This window comes from Osmerus eperlanus, chromosome 5 (genome assembly GCF_963692335.1).
Source record: "Osmerus eperlanus chromosome 5, fOsmEpe2.1, whole genome shotgun sequence".
Classification (NCBI taxonomy): domain Eukaryota; kingdom Metazoa; phylum Chordata; class Actinopteri; order Osmeriformes; family Osmeridae; genus Osmerus; species Osmerus eperlanus.
In genome coordinates this window covers 22729995-22751047 of record NC_085022.1, presented here as the reverse complement: position 1 = coordinate 22751047, position 21053 = coordinate 22729995, and the positions used below count along the sequence as shown (strand labels likewise).

Genomic DNA, 21053 nt, shown 5'->3' with positions numbered 1-21053 from the left:
CAAGTCACGACAGATGTCCGGGTGTCAGGTGGCTGAGCGGTGAGGGAGTCGGTCTAGTAATCCGAAGGTTGCCAGTTCGATTCCAGGTCATGCCAACTGACGTTGTGTCCTTGGGCAAGGCACTTCACCCTACTTGCCTCGGGGGAATGTCCCTGTACTTACTGTAAGTCGCTCTGGATAAGAGCGTCTGCTAAATGACTAAATGTAAATGTAAAATGTAAATGTCCAGCCTTGACCAAAGTTTGCTTCTTATTAAAGAAAATCCTCGTCAGTGAGGATCTCATACAATATTGAGGTCTTTTGGTACGTTTTATTTAGTTACCCAGGACTCCCATCACTTTGTTGTTGTTTAGGCTCAGTCTACCGCCTAAGCCTTATTTGGAGCCAGGAAAAACCTTGTGGATTGTCTCTGGAAGGAATGGGACCCTCACTAAATTGCTCCACACAAAGTTTAAATATTTCTGGGAGTTTTTCCTTGTCTTCTTTGAGGGTTTTTGGTGGGTTTAGGTGCAGTTTTAAGGGCATTTGTGAAGCCCTTTGTGACATTGCTTGTACAAAGGGTTATACAAATAAAATGTGTTTTGATTTAGAACAATTCTCCGTGCTGGCTTGAACCATTCATTTCTCTGTAATTTGTGAGCGCCTAGAGCTGCAGATTGACTGTCCTAGTTTTCATGACACAACACATCATGTCTGCAAACGTGGCGACAAGTTGGGCACCGGTCCCTGGATCCGCTCTCATGTTCATGGAGTCTGCATGGGGGGAGATAAAAGACAAAGCTGGACATTGTACAAAACTTTCCATAAGAAGATGAGTGCTTGTGCCGGCTCACAATGCCAGTTAAGCTGGGCTCAGACTAACTGCCTTGTTTCTCTATCCCCTTATGGATGGAATTTTGAGACCAGCTCATTTCAAAAGTGAATGGCTATGAAACTTAATTGACACCTGGGTAGTACCCTGCAGATCGACTTCAGTTGCAACGGCCAAATGGATTTGAAGAACCAGTGATTGCCTTTGGCAGAAGAAAAACATTTGAATAAAACAGGACATGTAAGGCCCCTTTTTTGCCACCCCACTCTCCTCACTCCCTCTATTGCTCTAACTCTTGAAAGTGACAGACATTATGGATTGCAGAACCAATTACTATTTCCAACACACTGAAGTATTAATGTAACACTTAACGGTGGAAGGGTTAATATTTCATTAACAGATAAAAATGGCAGCTTCAACCTAGAGGTGAACTTCAAGAGGCATTCTGCTCAGACACTCCTGTTACCAATACTGTAGGGTACACAACTATTATTTGTTGAGAACTCAATAGTGATAATTTATTAGTGCAATTAGACTCATGCAATGAAATTTGAAAAGTAAGATTATATTTTGGCTGAACCCTTGATGAGCATGAATATTTAATGAGCAGGAAATCATTTTGAGTTCTTCCTGTATATACCCTAGGGCATTTACATGTAGGGCATTTACATGTACAAAAAGGACTACCTGAGGGATTGTCACAAGGATAAATCCAATGCCAAATGGATAAAAGTACACTATTTACAAATACAATAAGGTTTAGCCTACCCATTTCTCCTTTTGAAGTCAAAACACAGACCTGGCTGTCATCCTCATTGTTGCATTGATATAATCTTTCAATAAAATTAACGTCATTCTGGTCTCTTCAATTTATCCAAGACTGTCAATTGATAAACCGTCATTAGAGATGTCTTGTAAGGCCTTGTCAGAAGACATTCCCCAGAAGGATATGAAATGGACCCTAAAGGACAATCTGATCTCACACTATCACACTATCAGAGGGCACTAGCAATGTGCAGGTCGTCTGGGATTGTGTGTGACACAAATGGTCAGAAAACAGAGCCCTGAATCTGACAGATCTAATTCCTATTCTATTCCCTCAGCCATTCCTCAATTAAATTGTCAACCATCATCTCAGCTCTCTACAGAGCTATAGTTTGTTAGACAGAGGAAGGCGATTTGTTGCTGGGGCCCATTCAGTCATCTCTCACCTGTGAAACTATCCTCAATGACACCTTGTGAAAAACAGACAAAGTACTTCCTGATGTGACTTTATTGATTAGATCTAATAGTGTCTTCTGGTAAATCCCAACACATGTTCACTCCCCCCACTTCTGGGGGGAGTGAAAAAGACCTTCACTAATATTGTTAGAATGTTGGTAGACTGACATGATGCCAGCAACACTGTGATGACGCTAAAACATGAGCATCCCCCTTACTCTCCACGGTCCACATGTGAAGGTCTGGGAGTCCATTTCAGGATATTTCGAATGATCTTCGAATAATAATGAGAGCATAAAGTTTAGTCATTAGCGAGACCCTGTGGGAGAAATTGAGCATTTACCATCTGTTTATGTTAATCTCAATGAGTAGATCAGCTCTTTCATTCTATTTTACACCACATTCGGTCCTAAAACACAAGAAAGGAGGTGTAAATGAGATGCCCCTGTAATCAGCCTCGCACTTTAACTGTAGCAAGCTGGGACGCAGCAACACAGCATGTGTGTGCAGCCAAGAAGTGGAGCATCAGCATTTGGGCAAGTCTACGAAACAAATGGCATGTCATAAGGAATGCACCAGCCCTTCATTTAACAAGGCAGCAAAAATAATACAGCTGACTTGACTATTAAAGAAAAGAAATAGCCTGGCTGTTAAAGACCTAACCATTTTTCTTTCTTGAGCAAGAACAGAGGACAGCGAGAACAGTATACTATTGCTTTAGGTCACTTCTGAGTTCCAGAGGGGGGGGGGGGTATCTAATTACATAGGTACTTTTCAAAGTACCTAATTACTGTATTTCGGAAATAAAACCGCGGCTTGTACCCCGATTTTACAGTTTTCTTGTGGTTTTACGGCTTATATTTCAAAACGGCGTATAGCCCTGTTTTAGAACAAAAAAGTGGCTTTGTGCCAAGATCTCTACAGGCCGTGCAGCTAATTTAATGCTCAACACTGGAATGGGGGCTTATTAAAAGAGGAATTATTTACTGTGTCGTCTCAGTTACACTATCAGGGCTTGAAAATACAGTGACTTGCTAAAGTAGGCAAATGGCTAGTAGAACATAACATTTCAGAATCATTTCAGTAAATCAAACAGCTGAAAGACCCAGTGAAGTGTTATATACAGGCTGTATATACAGCTTGCAAACCAACGTTAGCAAGCATCGCCAACGACATTGGCTGATTCGACTTCGATAGGCTATCCTCAGGATTAGACATAACAATAGTTTTTGCCACGCATGGACATACTATCAACAACCGAAGTGTGTTACGGCATGCTTTAAGATCACCTAAAGCCTACTCGTGCATTGCTTGGTATTAGGGCTGTCCCCACTCAGTCGACGAGTCGATTTTCTGGTCGGTATGCTCTTGGTCGACTAAGATTTTTTTAGTCGAGCTGCTGTATGGCAGTGTGAGATCTGATACCCGCTTGTGTCATCATTGCTGAATTAAATGTTCTACAGAAATTGTAGATTATATTGTTTAAGACAAATAAAACAACTCTAAAAATATATAATTTAAAAGAAAAGGTGTTACTGTTTTCCCTTTCGTTAATCTGCGCTTTGTTTTGGTTTGGTATTTCTGACCGCACAGACATATAAAGGATATCTCTGGTTTCGGCAGAGTCTTGGGTCTCGGAAAATATCCTTATTTTTTTGGATTGGACGTACAGTTTTGCGTCTAGGTTAACTTGTTTGAGGTGTGGATTCTAGCTACATTTCTGTTAGTCTCTCTTATAATCGAGCTAGCGCGATGGCTCTCCATAACTAAAAACATTTCGACTTCTTTTCCACAATCGACCAAATTGGCCAAACAAGGTATGTACATTGAGCTTAAAGTGTAAATAATCTAGCTAGATCGTTTTTATTTTAGCAAGTTTCATAGAAATCTGCAAAAATCGAGGCTCAAGACTGTCATAGCTGACCGTCACGAACAGCCAAACCGGGGCTGGGGTAAGTGTTTGCTGCAGCTGGCGTTAATCCTACGAACAAACGCTTCGTAACTGGATTTTTTTTTACTTTTAATTGACGATATTGAACACAGATGTTAAGTAAAGTGTCTTTACTCTAAATATCTTCTCCGTTTTCAATTTGAAGCAGTAAATCTAACACAGTAGGAATTTTCCCACGACATCCGCTTGCTCTGCTTTGACTAACAAATATGTTCTAAGTCCACCATACATTAGACAAGCTAATTTTCGAGCACTTTCGATACAAGATACAGGCCATGTTAGAGTTGATATATATATATAATTGTGTGGGCAATGTAGAACAGCAGACAGATTTGAAATATGATCTTTTGTTATGGCCATTCTAGTCACACTACGACTGTCATCATACGGCGAAACCAGGTCACATAGCTAGCTAGGTTTTTCCAGACATAATATTCGTTACCTAGCTACAAACAAATGCTTCGTAACTGAAGAGTATTTACTTTTTACTGGCGATATTGACAACAGAGGTTAAGGAACTTGTCTTTAATCAAAAGATGGTCTCCGTTTTCAATTTGAAGCAGTAGATATGGCTTACTGTAGAAAGTCTCCCATTGCATCCTCTCTCTAGCTTAGCTTCGGCTACAGATGGACGACAATGACGATGCATGCATTATTCACGCCTACGGTGTTAGGCGTAGATGATCCGCTGGTTAGATGTAGCATGATCTTATTTACTACCCACAATAGTTCAACTTTTTTTGCAGCAGCATTTTAATCAGTTAGCTCCAGGTCCTCTCTAAAATACATTTCAGACCTTTTGAAACCTGAGCAAATGACTTTCTACTACATTTTCAAATTCTTCTGAATTATTTCTCTTTTTGCATTGTTCTTCTCTTTTCTGTAGTTTTAAGCCTTCGTCCAGCCCCTGCCCCTTTCAAAAATACCTTTCGGGTGCTTTGAAGCTTCAGCTTATAACTTTCTACTAAATTTTCACTATTTTCAGCTTTTTTAGCATGGTCAGCTATCCCCATTCAGGTTTTCAGCATTCTCACTGCTTTTTCGCACGAACAGCTTTTTCTAGTTATTATTATTATTATTCTTTTTGCCCCCCTAAAACCCCCTAAAAGTCAATATTTGGCCTACATAGACAACGTAGGTGTCAACAGTTTTGTCTTGGTAGCGATTGAGTTGCTTCTATTGGAATTTACGTTCCGTTGCATGGTTTGGGCTTAAGTTAAGTTTTTGTGGCGAAAAGTGAAGCTAACGGTGGCTAATTTGCTAGCCACAGTCACTGACGTTACTAACGTCACTACGTCACTAACGTCACGAAAACACGCGTGACTACCTTTGGCAGAACATTCGTTTCGCATCTGTTAACTTGGGGGATAGCTAGGCTAACTATAGCTTTACTGCAAGGCAGCTGCAGAAACGCCACAAGCAAAGAGGCCAGGGTGATAACTATTTACTCATTTTACTTTGTGATATGACACACAATTGTGATGTGTAATGTACAATATAAGCTGATATTATTAAGGAAGTACATCTACTTTCGGAAACAGTAGTCTACTATTTCACTGAAATATTAGCATCATGACATTAGCCTGTGTTGCCCGGGCAACACAAACTACAGTGGTCTATGATGTATCTGTTTTCAATCGTTAAAATAAACATTCCTCACAAATACATTTTCGTTGTAGGATTTATTATGACATTACATTACAAGTAAACGATTTGTGGGTGAAATTATCATTACCTGTGGTTTCAAACCAGTGTTGCTCACTGCAACGCTGTAGCTTACGCGAGACACTACAAAAACATCTACACAGCTGAAGGAAGTCAAACGGCGACAGAACATGTTGGCACTCCCCTTACTTAACCCTCGTGCTGCCTTCGGGTCACATGACCCAAAGGTTCATAACGAACCATCGTTGTGTTTACCCAATTTTACCCAATACAAAAACAAATAAAAATAATTTTCTTTTAACCTTCGCAATGTGGGGGGTCTGAGACAGCCCAACGGTTAAAAGAAAATGCTTCACTTTGTTTTTGTATGCGGTAAAGTTGTCGCAATACGACGGTGGGTCACAATGACTGATGGGTCAGAACGACCCGAAGATAACACAAGGGTTAAATCAAAAGTCTGTCTAACTACTAACATTAACTTCATTGCCACAGCCTAAACTTTGTCAATCTGTTCATGAAAATAATTAATTTCAGCCTAAACCGTACAACGGAACGTTAAATCGAATTCAACAAACGCAATCGCTACCAAGACGAACACAGCAGTACTGTAGTCTAGTACTGTACGGTAGTAGTACAATTTACCGGGGCAGCTTCTCCACACAGGGCTATATCGCATTTTGCGTTGTTACTGACTGATCGCTACCAGTGAGCTTTTTATGAATGAGCGATTTTCCACTAAATAAATGTCAAGCTTATTTACGTTTTTGGGGGCATATTTTCAGTTAGCAGATGGTACTGTTTGAATCACGATTCCATCTTCTACTGCCGGGTAACGTCGTAGAATAATCTTCAAAGGGGGTCCTTTATTAATGAATGCAATATGAGTAGGCTAAATGCCTGAACATATCACGAGAAGGGAAAACTTAAAAGGACGTTTAAGTCATAGAGATTAGGTCCATTTTTACACCGGTCTGCCAAATTTATTCGTTTTGATTCAGCTATGAGGCTGCCTCTTGCAGGGGAAATGAGAAGACATCATATTTAATTCTACACTTCACTCGTATTTTCAGTTGTAAACGAGCAGCACAAAAAAATGCTTTTAAATCTATGTAATCTTTATAAATATTAAGTATGCATTTTTATATAAAATATACAGAAATATCAGTTGTAAAAATGTCATTAAAAAACGGACCCCTGTGCAACCGACCCAAGCAAGCACACCCTACAATTTCTCCAGAAATTGTATCCTCTCTAGTTTTATATAGTTCAACGTCAAATATGATGTAGCCTACCACCTGAAAAACGTAAGTTGGCCTAGCCCTACTTCGCTCATGCTAACGCGCTGGGTTGAAAAATGAATATGCCTATTATAAGAATCACATCCAAATCGAATGACATTATCTTCTCCGGCCAAGACAACAAAAACTTTCTCTGTTGCACCGTTCTCCACTCAGCTTCTAGAAGCTTCGCATGCTGCAAGTTTTCAGGCAGTGATAAGCGCGCTTTGATGATTTGCATGTTAAACAAACAATATTTTTTATTTGTAGTACATTGTAAGAGATACTAAATACCATCGGCATTCGGTTACAACAGGACTGTTGATACGAATCTTATTATTAGTAAGCTATTAGCGTCTGAATCTGCAATGTCCAGCAGCCATTGAGTCAGATCGGGAAAATGTTTGTACGTTTTTTTTTTTTTGTGTGTGAAAAAAAAGCGTTTCAAATTTCGATTAGTCGATTTTCAGAAGTTTTAGTCGAGTCTTGGTCGACCATCAGCTCTCTTGTTAGGAACCTTGGGTTCATTATTGACTCGGACCTTGGGTTAGTCAAGCAGATTAACTCTGTGGTTAAAAATAGTTTCTATCAGTTACGACTGATTTCAAAGGTTAAATCTGCATTGTCTTTTAAAGACCTTGAAACTATCATCCATGCTTTTATCACCTCACGTTTAGATTATTGTAATTCCCTCTATGATGGTCTCCCTCAATTGCCCGTCTTCAGATGGTGCAGAATGCTGCTGCCAGAATTTTATCGTCCACTAGAACGTTTGACCACATTACCCCAGTCTTGGCCTCTTTGCATTGGCTTCCTGTCCAGTTTAGAATATGTTTTAAAATGTTATTGTTTGTTTTTAAAGCTCTTAATGGACAGGCCCCTTCATATATCTCGGACCTCTTAAAATTGCACGCACCCATTAAGTCACTGAGGTCTGCGGACAAGCTATTTTTATACACTCCCCGATCACGTTGTATACACACAGGTGATAGGACCAGCAACTGCAAAGGCCCTAAGCTGTGGAATCAGCTTCCCCTGTCTATTAAGCAGGCTCCGTCTTTGTCTATTTTTAAATCCAGGCTTAAGACCCACCTTTATGTTCTGGCGTTTCCCACCACTTGAGTTGTGCTGTTGCTTGTTTTACTGTTGTCGACTGTTTTGTATTTTGTTTTACTGTGTATTTTATAGTGTTTTTAAAAATGTATTTGGATTACTGTTTTTGTGCTTTTGTTCGGCTCCTCGGTCAGCCTTGCTGTGTTGTGAGTGTGCTTTATAAATAAAATGTACTTACTTACAAAGAAAATCTTAGTCGGGGACAGCCCTACTTGGTATCATTGTTCCCGTATTAAGTGCGGAATATATTTCAGTGCGGGTTAAAATCCGATTTACAAACACAAACCTCCCATTCTGGTGAGGTGCGGGTTATAGAAAATGCGGCTTGTTTTCCGAAAAATACGCTATGGTTCCTTTAGACAAAGTAGTTAAATGGGCAACCCTCACTGAAGCAACCTCTCCACCTAAACACAAGTTACCTAGTGGGCGTCCATACTGTAGACATACAATCTTCAAAAAGGTTCTACTCTGGAACATACACTAAATTATTCCTTGGCCTCTTCAAAAGGTACATTTGCTGAGCAGCAAGTTTTCCTCTGGAATTTTGGTTGCATTTTGGTACATTGTTTATTGCTTAACCCTCGTGCTGCCTTCGGGTCACATGACCCAAAGGTTCATAACGAACCATCGTTGTGTTTACCCAATTTTACCCAATACAAAAACAAATTAAAATAATTTTCTTTTAACCTTTGCAATGTGGGGGGTCTGAGACAGCCCAACGGTTAAAAGAAAATGCTTCACTTTGTCTTTGTATGCGGTAAGTCTGTCGCAATACGACGGTGGGTCACAATGACTGATGGGTCAGAATGACCCGAAGATAACACAAGGGTTAAGATGTTCCCCAGGGCCTGCTTGTAAGAAACATCCGCATATAATTATGCTGTTTTCTTTCTCTGACAGTGTCCTGCATGATTTACTGCTACCCACGCTGGTTTAGTTGCCTAACGAGGGGGTCCAATTCCATGGGCTGATTGATTGTGGCACCTGGACTGGGTAGTATTTATGGATGTCGGTGTAAATATCCTCAATTCTGACTCACCTGGGTCTCACCAGCCCTGTGGAACTGTCTGTGGTCCTGCTCTGACAAGAGGGCTGCATAATGTCTATCAAGGTTACATCTGACCAAAAATGTTCTCAGTATTTATTGATTTTTTTTTTAAAGGCAATGATGATGAGGAAAACGTTTACAGTGAACTGCACTGCAGGTCATCAGCCGTTTTTTTAAATAATTTTTTTAAAGAAACACATTTGAAGAAACCTTCACTATATTAAAAAAAAGGAAGAAATTCTAAGTTCAAAAAGTGCTTTAAGTCTATGAAAATCAAATAAACCTGTCAATCGTTTGGACCATATCTTTAGGTGAACGAGGCATTTATTTATTTTTCACTGGGTTGATGCCAGAGGCCAAATGGGTAATTGTTCCTTACTTTCTCTTTGCTTAACCAAGTGCAAGATTTCAATTGTCCATTAAAATGCAAATTGTTACATTAATTGTACACTGCGGTGCTTTCACAGCTGAACATTGTTTTTGTATTTGTAAATAAAGACCACACTGTAAGAGTTCATGTCATACAGATTATTTAAGTGGTAAATTCTACTGTTAAATTAAATATACCTTCCTAACAAGAGAGATAGCTAATCATGCCTATTGACATACCTGCACTTTCAACACTGCTGCTCGCACACACCCCAATCAAAATGTTAATCTTCTACTTTAATTTGGTTGCTTTTACAAACAAAAACAAAATAATATGAGTGGTAGGCAAAACTCATTGACTGATTGTCTGGGATCAAATCCAAGTTCAATTCAAGATTAACTTTACAACATTAACTGCAATGCAAATACTAGATGTTACACAGGATTTAGCCAATTTAAATGAATTGGATATTTTAAGCAAAACTCTGCTGACCGTTCCCCACCACTGCTCACCAAACTCCCCGTGGCGTTGAGTGGGGGTGGAGGGGGCGTGGAGGGGGGGGTGGAGGGTTCCGTGAGAGGAAGTGATGATGTCTCAGAGAAGAGCGGGGGGGAGGAGGAAGAAACACTGCACATTTTGGAGTGTGATTTTTAACCACACCTAAGGGAATTACAGTGTGAGAAGCTGACATCCAGCATGAAAAAAGCACACAAATATTGAGCTGTGGATTTGCACCACCTGAGTGGAATTAGAAGTAGGAGGAGCGGATGCAGAGGCCAAGAGGAGCTGGACAGGAGCTCTCCATCAAAAGAGAGAGAGAGGTAGAGAGGGAAAGAGAGAAAGAGAGAGCGAGAGAAAGGAGGTGATAGAGAGAGGGGTAAATAATCAATGGCACAACAATTGTGGCAGGTTCTGTCTCAGTGTAATCAAAAGCATAGAAGCCATGGCAAGCACAGCTATAATCAAGTCATGTGTGTGTTTGGCATGTACACACTGTTATTTCACCATTACATTTCCCCATTTTTATGTCTTGACTCGAAAATATGCATTATTATCTGGCCTCCCATGCAATTAGCGATTTCTTGAAGTGGAACATTTCAGTATAGAAATTCAAAAACCAGAAAGATGGAGAGGTTGGCCTATGAAGTACCATATTTTTCTGAAAGTAAGCCGCATTTTCTATAAGCAGCCCCCCCCACCAGAATGGGAGCCTTGTGTTTGTAAATCTGAGAATAAACCGCACTGGAATATAGAACATGATTACAACACTGACAATGTATCCTTATCTAAAAACATCAAAGCCAATACTAAGGTTAGAAACAGGACTAGGATTAGTGACCACAAGTTTATCCTGAGCTTTTTTCAATTGCTCCAGAAGAGGAGGGCATGTAGCCGCATTTTCCACCTTTTGAAAACAAATAATCACAAATGTCTTTTTCAACCTTTCAAAATGTTTTTTTCAAAAATATATTTTCTACCTTTCTAAACTTTTTTCCCAAAATATTTGTCACCCTTTTTTGAGGAGAGAATAATCGATGAACCCAGCATCTTTTTTTTCTGAGCGCTCAGACAAAATCTCTAAACTTATTGCCCTATTGTATTGTTAAATATTCTTACAGCTGAGAGCAATGCTATATGGACAAACCCCAGCTCTCTCCTCACCTGAACAATTGAAAAAAGATGCTGCCGATCAGGAAAAACGCTTGCCCTACATGGACACTATATAGCCATATCCTCGTCCTGTTTCCACCTGAGTCTTGGCTTTGATTAGTTTAGATGAGGACAAGTTGTCAATGTAATATATATTTTTCATTTCGTGGAGTTACACAACTATAAAATGGATTCTGGATGTGTGTACAGTATACTGTAGCCATGTCACATTCAAAACACTGATACATAGACAAAGGGCAAGCGTGCCAAAAAGGATTAGTTTCACCATAAGTTTTCAGATTTCATCTGTATAAGAAGAAAAAAATCCCTGAATATAGGAAAGACTTCAGATGTTCTTTGGAAAATGACGTATCATTATGGATTGACCCACATAGTCCTGGTTCACTACAGTCAATGAATAGCAATGCACTGGGACAATTCCATGCCTCTAAAAGTAATTTGTACATTTTTTTTCAAGACCTCCCTGATCTACTTATGACATTCTTCTTTTTTGAAAATAGCCTGTTAAATCATCAAGCCCCATGATAAAGCTGCACCTCGATTGTAAAGATAATGGCTTTCTGATCGAATAGAGGGGACCAAAAAAAGAAATAGTTAATCAGTCTTTTCCATTCTCTTTCTGCAGATTTTGACAGTTTAATGAAATCTATAATTTAATATGTGCAATTTTATCATTGATACAGGAATTCCCAATTGATACTCAGAATCCCAAATTAAAGAATAAATAGGCTCGCTGAACACGATGCACATTTGATTTGGTTTAATAAATAACTTAAATGTGTTATGCATTATTGATTTTGCATGCAACCATAACATGGTAATATGATGTTGAAATGCCAGGGGGGAACTGTCAGTTTTGCAGTTACACTTTTTAGCATTAATTACAGTGAGTTTGTTAAAGACCAAATAGCCCTTTTGGGGGTTTGAAGCATAGATATATATAAAGGGTAGATGTCTCGTCCGCGTTGCCGGACAACGGAGTCGAACGTCCGCACATGGCGGCCATCTTGCTACAGTCAACTCGCTCACCCGTAACATTGTGTTGATGCTACATGTACTTTTTAAATGACCATAACTTGCTCAATTTTCAACCGATTTTGAAACGGTTTGGTTTGTTATCAACGTCAGAGATGTTGTTATGCCACTGCAGTTCTGTGTTCACTATTGAACACAGAACTCAATTACAGAGATAATCTGTTACACACAAACATGAAACAAAAACCATCTGGTCTAGAAATTAAATGGTGATCTGAGTCTGTGTGCACCTAAGAGCTGTACTTCACGGCTTCTGATGATTAAGTCACACAAGGAATTCCATCTTATGGCAATCCAAGACAAGCAGAAGACAAGAGGACAACATCTGTTTCTTTGCTTGCCCATTCAACAACTTCCTGATACCGTTAAAAGACAGTGGTGTCTGACCATCTGACCCCTTTCCCATCAAGAATCTTCAACTGATCAAGGACTGAAAGGTGTTTCTCCTTCCAAGCACCGTTAAGTAATTAAAACCACAGTTCATGAACTGAGATCTGGTCTGCAATTTAAACACAAGCTTCCTCAGATTATTTAAGAATATGTTAATGTAAGAGAATAACTTTTATGACACAAATTAATGGACTTATCACGTATTCCTTGACCTAAGGGAACATTAGCTGCACATGACTTTAGGTGGTATCTGTGAAACAGACTTTTCTACATACGTTGTATTTGAGCTCCTGTTGTGGCACAGTCTTGAAAACAGATTACACCTAAAAAGCATGTCTAATGTTGGACTTTAGATAGGATGTTGTTCTTATTGCACTGTGCCTGGTAAATTTTTTTATAATAAGTTCCTTGGCACTAACCAATAAAAGCATCTTCTAAATGAATGAAATATATATGTAATGTAAAAACCTTCGGAATGTATATTAATATGACAGCTAACATTTCCTTTCCAAAAAGATTACTTTATGCTGGTCTCCAGGATATTACATTAATTCTGACTGAGACCAAGACTGTTTATCTGGTATAGAGTCGAGGGGGTTCTAAAGTGAGCCATGCAAACCGGACAGTAGATCAAAGCCCCAGCACATTCACACTCACGCACACAAATCTTTATGCCTTAACCACAGTCTGGAAGTTACGGGCTTGCACAATTTCAGCGTGAATTACTATGACATAGGAGAACTAGCTGTCACCCACGAAGTACCAAGGGAGATATTATTGATGATTTTATTAAAAAACAGACCATGACTACCTGCCTATTGCCATTCTGCATTTCTGGGGACAGAAAGCTGTGCAACTGCTGATGTGTGTGTGTTCAAGTGTGCTGATGTCCACAATTACTGAGGAAAATTATCAAGCTAATCTCCTCTCATTACAAAATATAAACAATCAGGAAGATATTGAACCTAAATCTGAATTGATTGAGGGCCGGGTGCACTCACATGTTAAGTCTGTTCTCACAGCCCTAACCACTTTGAGCCACTCTACAGGGGATCCAATCATGAAGGTAAGATTATAGGGGTGTGGGACCCTTAGAGAAAGTGATATGGATTCCACTTTTTCAGCAACTCAGCTTCTCCTAGCTCCCTGAGAGGCCTTTTATTTAAGGCACATATCTGGAGACCTCTCTCGCCTTCAAGGGCTACATTCATCAGTGGGGGCTTGAAAGGTCTCCGGTTCTGGTAAAATGGAAAGAACTGTAGTCTTACAGTGTCTAGGTTGTGATCGTTCATGGTAAATCATCTCTCCTCTTAATCATCAAACCTTAACCTTCTACAACTGAAATATCTCTATTTAAAACACCATATACTGTCCTGTCTGCCATGTCGTGACCACGCTACACAATAGGGGTGGGGTAAAAATCATTTCACATTTGAATCGTGATTCAGTCTGCTAGTGATTCAGATTGATTCACAAATTTATGTGAATCGATTTTTTTGTTGTTGATTTTTTTCAAAAAATCTCGGAAAAATCATGAATCGGTTTTTAATCAAATCTTGACCCCAAGAATCGATTTGAAACGAATCGTGAGGTACCAAACCCCTACTACACAATGTGTTTCCTTTATTCCCAGCATGTATTCCTCTCTCACATTCTAACAATCCAGAAAACTTCTTCCCAGTCCAGGACCGTGTTCCAACTCTTAAAGAGCAACATGTCCTCAGGTACTTGCTGGCGACTTCAGTCATACTTCCATCACAACTCAAATTTATTTGCCAGAGTTGTTGTCATGGTCAGGAGGCGAGTATCCCAACATAGAACTCATCATGCTTGACATTTTAGCTGTGGCCTCGAGGGAAGGAAAGAAAAATGGCACAAGAACAAGTGGTGTAAGAAGCTGACCCTCTTCTGAAGAGGACTCAGACACTCTACAGACACCTCTACTGTGTCCAGACACATTTTAAGCGGAAACTTCACTTTGATTTCAGTTATTTTGCACAATATCCCAAGAGACTGTCAATTGTTAAAGCACTAAATTGCTAACACCTTGACTGATAAAGGCCCACAATTAATGGCTATACTCAATTACGAGTCAGAGATCACTAAATTGAGGTCAACATGGGGCCTGTCATCATTTCAGACTCATAACACACCTAAGAGAGCATCTCACAGAATATGTTTTTGTTTTGTTTTTTACATGTAGACCACTTAAATTATTGATTGCTATCAGGATGTGATGAAACTTTCAACCAGTATAACAATTTTTATAAACTAAATCTGTTATGATAATTTTGATATGTCAAATATATGCTTTTACTCTGTAAAAAAAAATAAAGTCTGAAGTCTTTCTATAATGTAATGTATCAGGCTCAATTGGTAGCGGCTGGGAATAGACTGTGGAGAGCATGTACTTTTGATCAGTGTAAACAGTAAAGTGGTTGTCAGAAGAGGTGGACCAGGGTCCAGCACGCTGTGTCCTAGCCTCCACACCCAGCAGAGTTGAAGCTCCTGATTATCGGTACACTGTGCGCCATTTCAAATGAGGCAGACACTGAGCTGTGACTCAGAGGTGTGCAGTCAGGTTAGGCTAAGATCTCTGCTTCTAAGAAAGGCTGCCATGGGTCAACCAGCAGAAAAACCCCACTAACTCCACCCCACTAACTCCACCCCACTAACTCCACCCCACTCACTCCACCCCACTAACTCCACCCCACTAACTCCACCCCACTCACTCCACCCCACTAACTCCACCCCACTAACTCCACCCCCAACCATCTATGGACATCAGCGCCAGGGTGGGAGAAGGCCATCTTTACTGTGGTGAGACAGATGTGCATGTATGCTAAATGTATTAAAGCACTGCCTGTCTTGGGGAAGAAAAACAAGACCTTTTTTCAATTGCACCAATATCCAGCTGAAATTACAGCCCATCTGGTATATGAGGAGATGGGGCTGCCAGCTTTGCAGACCTTGAGACAGTGATTGTGACTCATTTAAGTCTAATTACACAAAGAAATAAAATGTTATTCTCTTCCGGTGTAAGACCCCTTTCACTGACTGTCTGAAAAAGACTACTAATCAAATATTTTTAAGAGTCTCTCCTTCTCTGCTGTTTTTTTCGTATCACTGAATGGCATAAAATGTTCTGTCCAAGCCAGACAGAGAGAAAGTGGCCGATGTGCCATAAGCTCCAGATGGCAGACAACCGCCCTCTCCTGCAGACTCCTCTTTATAACAAAGTTAAAGGAGACAGACCAGATTCCTCTCCAGTCCACAATGACAAAGAAAATGTTTAGAAGCCTACCTTACAGTCCACGCCATGAAGGCCCTGTCCATCAACAGAAAGGAAACATGAGAAATAATACTCATGTGATTGGCTGCACCACCTCAGATGACAGCACAGTAGTCTTGTGGCTCATCCAGCAGGTCTCAACTCCTCTGCATTAAAAGGAGACAGAAAACATAGTCAGGCAACCTTGGTGGAAAGAATCTATTCACAGACATTCAAAGCTGAAACGGAAAAGAAAATTGCACCTCTGGTTGCAAAATTATTCACACCACCAGAGAGAATTCCTAAGTGTGCTATTTAATTAAGAAATGTGACCATTTGTGTTGTGTTCTTTCTAAGGCTTCAATTCGTTAGCAAAGTGTTTACCCTGCACTGCAACATAGACTTCAGGTGTTTATTGAAGCAATACTTTAGATGGCAATGTTTCACCAAGAAAAGAAAATACATTTTCTACTGTGTTAGCAAGCAGTACCCTAACAATGGCATGGGCTTTTCCTTTTAACGTAGTGAATGCTACTGGTTGGAGGAGTTTTTTTATGACTTGCTCATCTGTTATCCTTAAAGTACATATGGTACCCTAACAAGAGTATTTGCTAGTGTGTGCAGTAAGTGCTTTTGTTGGCGTAGCTGTCTAAAGGGAACAATATTCTTGATTTAACTTTAGTCTAGCAGTATTGTGCACCAAGAAAGAATGAAGTAGAAGGTCATTCCAACGCACCAACAAAGACTGAAGGGGTAAGGTCAAGAAGAAACCAAACCACAGCCAATGTAAATAACACCAATTCTAATATTGAAGAGATACTGTAAAATCCAGTTTTGATGTTGCAGTCTATTTACATGTAGTTTTACAACAACATCCGAATCAATTGGATGGACGAATTGTATCAAATCAAATTCCGGTATCATAACATTTCGTTTTCTTTGTGACATCTGACAGCAGCAGACTCTATACACAAACTCTCCCTTAGCAACACACCTTAGTCCCTCCTCCTCTTCCATCTAACAGTTGTTCTTTCATGCTAGACACCCAGCTCTAACAGTCTCACTTTTCACCTCAATTTCTCTCTCCCTACCCTTTTCCTTTCCATTTGGCCCCATTTGTTAAAGAAAAGAAGGTTGGGCAAAAGTTCTCCCTAGCACTCTTGCCCTTGGGCCGAGGATAAGTTCAGCATCGTCACGAGCATGTGAATGTACAGGAGCACCCAGCTCAGTGAAATCAGAGATGTTTCGATATCTGTATCTTACTCTCATTTATCTCAAACCTTGTCTACATCTATATATCTGTTGTCGCTCTTCAAATCTATTTTTTGTCTTTCTCCAGCACAATGATGGAACTGCATTTTGGAGTAACAATTATAAAATGGTACATTTACAGAGCAGATGAGGTGAATGTATATTGAAATCTAAGAGAGGTGAAAATCGTTTATCCGTGCCCTTTCATGAAAGCCCTCTAATTGTAATGAAGCACAATGTGTCCCCCTGTTGGTAGAGAGAAAGATTGCAACACAGCAGTGCTCAAAACTGTCAACCAGCCACTCACACAGCAGGGGGTGATATGCTGTTGGGGCCTTGGTTTTTCAAGTGCTGTTTTTCTCCTTCTGATCATAATGTTGGACAGAGTTTTCGCTCCAGTGAACATCCCAGCAAGAGCTGAGATAGTATGTGTACGTACAGACCACAATTATGCCACTGTGCCTTTGAGCTCTCAACGAAACGACACACAAAACAAGACACACACTGAACTCACACACGGACTGAAACCCATCAAGTCAAGCTCATCAGGAAACTACAGTGAAAATGGTCTCAGCTGGAGGGGAAGAATCTCAAACAATAGCAGTAAAAACATCAAACAGGGTGGACCAACGTCCCGTAAGTATTTTCATAAGGCACTGGAGTGGTGAATGCTTGGGAGGGCAATTGTAATAACAATCAATTGCTTTGGCTCATGATCTGGTCATGGCTAGTGGCTGGTTATGAGTATTTAGGACTTTCAGCTCTGTCACTGGGGGTGAATCACACGTCCGTCCTATCATCCGCTCATGTGAGGACCGGCACCACTCTAACTGTGTCACTGGCAGGCAGTTACCACCTCCTGCCAGCTTTGCGTCTGACTGACTCGATTTGTGGCTTCATTCTGTGCCGTAATGAATAATGAAGAGTTGATTTCTTAGAGGGAGCGAGTCTGCATTGCACCTGTCTGTCCACCTGTCTGGCAGCCAATCTCATCCATGGCCTACCAACTAGCTCAAAGGACCCCAGGCAACGTCCACAGACTACAAATTAGCCCTGTCTGAAAAAGAATAATTCCAACTTTAGAAAAACTCCATGTGATCCAAAGTCAGCAGACAATCTCTACGCCTATGTCAAAGGAGAATTTTGGCAAGAAGGTGTATGATTAACGGGACCATTCTAGGCAGGATATCTGAAATATATTCTCAAACTTATTTGCTTTCGAATTAGGATATTACAGTAAGATTGCAATATCAAGCACATCAACATAGGTTTTGTAATAGGTAGGTACAAAATACAATTTTGTCAAAGCAGGTAGTGAGAACTGTGACTATAGGGAGTGAAATATACTGGATATTTTTGGACAAAGTTCTATGCAATACCTTATGAAAGAAGGTACATTATGCACCAACACGCCATGATAAATCACATAAACTCAAGCTAGCAACAGGAGAAAATGTAATGATATCGCGAAAGCGCTGAAGGGGAAACGGGAACTGAATTCTCCAGAACTGTTTGCAAACTCTGGCAATGTTTGTTTAATTTACCTCACTGAGCAACCGTTGTTCATAGAAAAATAATGTACCATTATGTCCATTTTTTGAGAGTGAGAACAGAAACACTCGGAGTAGCTGAGCCTTTACGGTAACAAACAAAGACGTTTATCATTGCGGTTAGTAGTAAAGTCTGTTAATTGTTGCATCCCCTAGACGAGTCCCTGTGTAACAGCTAGTGCGTGTAGGCTATAGCCTAATTTACCACTGTATCGAAATTGGCTATATCCACACCACAGTGATAATAAGCAAGCTGACAATCAGATAATAGGGGTTATGCGCAACATTCTTCCGGGTTCTACAAAACAGATGTAACTACTTCCGGCCGTCAGCTACTGATGTAAACACAGCGTAGTAATGGCCACCTTCGGTGTTTACAGGAGCTAACGTTACCCTTAAATACAATTTCCGATGTACACCGTATTGACAAACGGACGTCCAGAGCCCCGAGTACTCTGTTAGACAAGGTATTTAAGTTTTACGCCTCCTCATTTATTCATAATTATGAAGGTATGTAATATGTGTAGCTTTTGCTAATGGCATCGGATATAGCGATAGTGTTAGCTAGCGTTAACTATCTATACTATAGTTAGTTTAGACTTGTATGCTATCAGTAGTTTAGTATTCTATTTTTGCTCGCAGACGATTAAAACAGTCAAACGAAGACTGCATTTTAGCGATGGGGTTATAGTACCAACAGTATAATTACTACGATGTCCTGTGTGTTTATGCTGGTCAACCGTTATGTAATCCATCAGACTGTAGGTCTAATGTGTCGACTGTAGGTCTAATGTAGACTGCTGTTCTGGCAGGTGTTTCAGATTTCTAAAATATTGTTAGAATAATGATAAAAGTACTGAATGGATGAATGCTGTATCTTCTTGTCCACCAGTTTCAAACAAAGACAGGTTGACCGGTACTATCAGTGTCAGAGCAGCTTGTCACAGGTCCATGCAGAAGAATGAAAAACCACACAGCTTGAGAGTAGGCTAATGTTTAGGGATGGGTTTGGGTATTCTTCAATTTTGCAGTCTGTTCCAGTTCAATGACTGCAGCATAGCATGCGTTCATCAAGCCTCTCAGAACGAAAATATTTACATTAAAACTGCTTTCATTTGACCATGAACATGTTCTCGACTATGTAAACATTCTTCTGAGACACTTGATAAATGGCTATAGTCTACCTGTTAGTGGAGAAGTAAGGTAATTGGGGCAAAGTTGATTGACAGTAAATCTTTCTATTGCAACATATTTGGTATGGTATACCTCACCTCGTATTGTAATAGACTTGTAGGAAACCCCTTGTCAACAAACTTACCCCAGCAACTTTACTAGGCCAATTCTTAATTCAGCGGTATCTGAATAGTAGCAAAATTCACTTCAAAAACAATTCAAAGGATACATCAGTATCAATGTTTGTCTAATTGTCTCTTTGTGTATTTTACACAGATAGTGCTACGTGATTCAGAACCTGTCGTCATGACCTCCAGTCAGTGTTCGTGCAAAGCTGGCACAGCAGTGTATAATGACACTGCTGCACTGCTCTTTCAGACAGCTCATTACTCAGAGCTCAATATCCAGGTTGTCCCCCCTGTTCATGCCTGCACAGAAACTGAACAACAATAGCACAAGCCCAGAACTGCAGTAAGGGTTGAGGCAAATGTACTGTATATGTATGTAAGAGTTAGGCTATGTATGCAGCAATAAAAATTGTAAATTGCTAAAAGAAAGTATTGTGATCTAAGGTCAGAAGCATTTTGAGGTGCAGCGTAATATAGTGGAGACTCAGTTTATTTTCCAAGCGGTAAATGGGACTGCACTCCTCCAGCCTTACACCCCCACCCGCCAACTACGGTCTTCTTCTGACAACCGTCTGGTGGTCCCACCGCTCAAGAGCGCCCGGTCCCAACACAAGCTCTTCTCCTGTCTGGCCCCCCAATGGTGGAATCAATTCCCCACCTCCATCAGAGACACTGACTGTCTCTCCACCTTCAAGAAAAGGCTCAAGACGCACTTGTTCCGGTACTTAGGAATGATTGGCTGGACCTGATGTTAGTTTCCTCCAGGATCACAATGACTCTTATTGAGAGACTTGTTGCTCTTGTTGGTTAGTTGTAACTGACTTAAAGTTATTGTACTCGCTGTGAATTATTGTTGCTTGCTTTTTCTACAGGTACACACTTGCACTTCTGAAGTTCATGTTGTTTAATTGTAACTTGTCTAAACATGCTCTTATGGTTCTTCCCTTTGGGACTTATTTGGTTTTTCACAATGTATGCTTCATGTTTTGGCTACCCGCAATGTTTGGGGCTATCTCGTTGTTATGATCAGTGACCTATGCACTTTTGTAAAGCTCTCTCTTGGAAGTCGCTTTGGATAAAAGCGTCTGCTAAATGCATAAATGTAACTATCCCTCCAACGTCAACAGC

At 40.2% G+C, this 21053-nt stretch overlaps 1 protein-coding gene across 1 annotated transcript in view; it reads right to left on the bottom strand.

The window, feature by feature from the left end:
• Positions 1–15991, bottom strand: part of lingo1a (leucine rich repeat and Ig domain containing 1a) — a 114377-nt gene extending 98386 nt beyond the window's left edge. The window contains exon 1 of the mRNA XM_062462749.1: positions 15857–15991. The gene's annotated coding sequence lies outside the window, so the exon portion shown is untranslated. The remainder of the gene's footprint in view (positions 1–15856) is intronic.
• Between the last annotated feature and the right edge of the window lie 5062 nt (positions 15992–21053).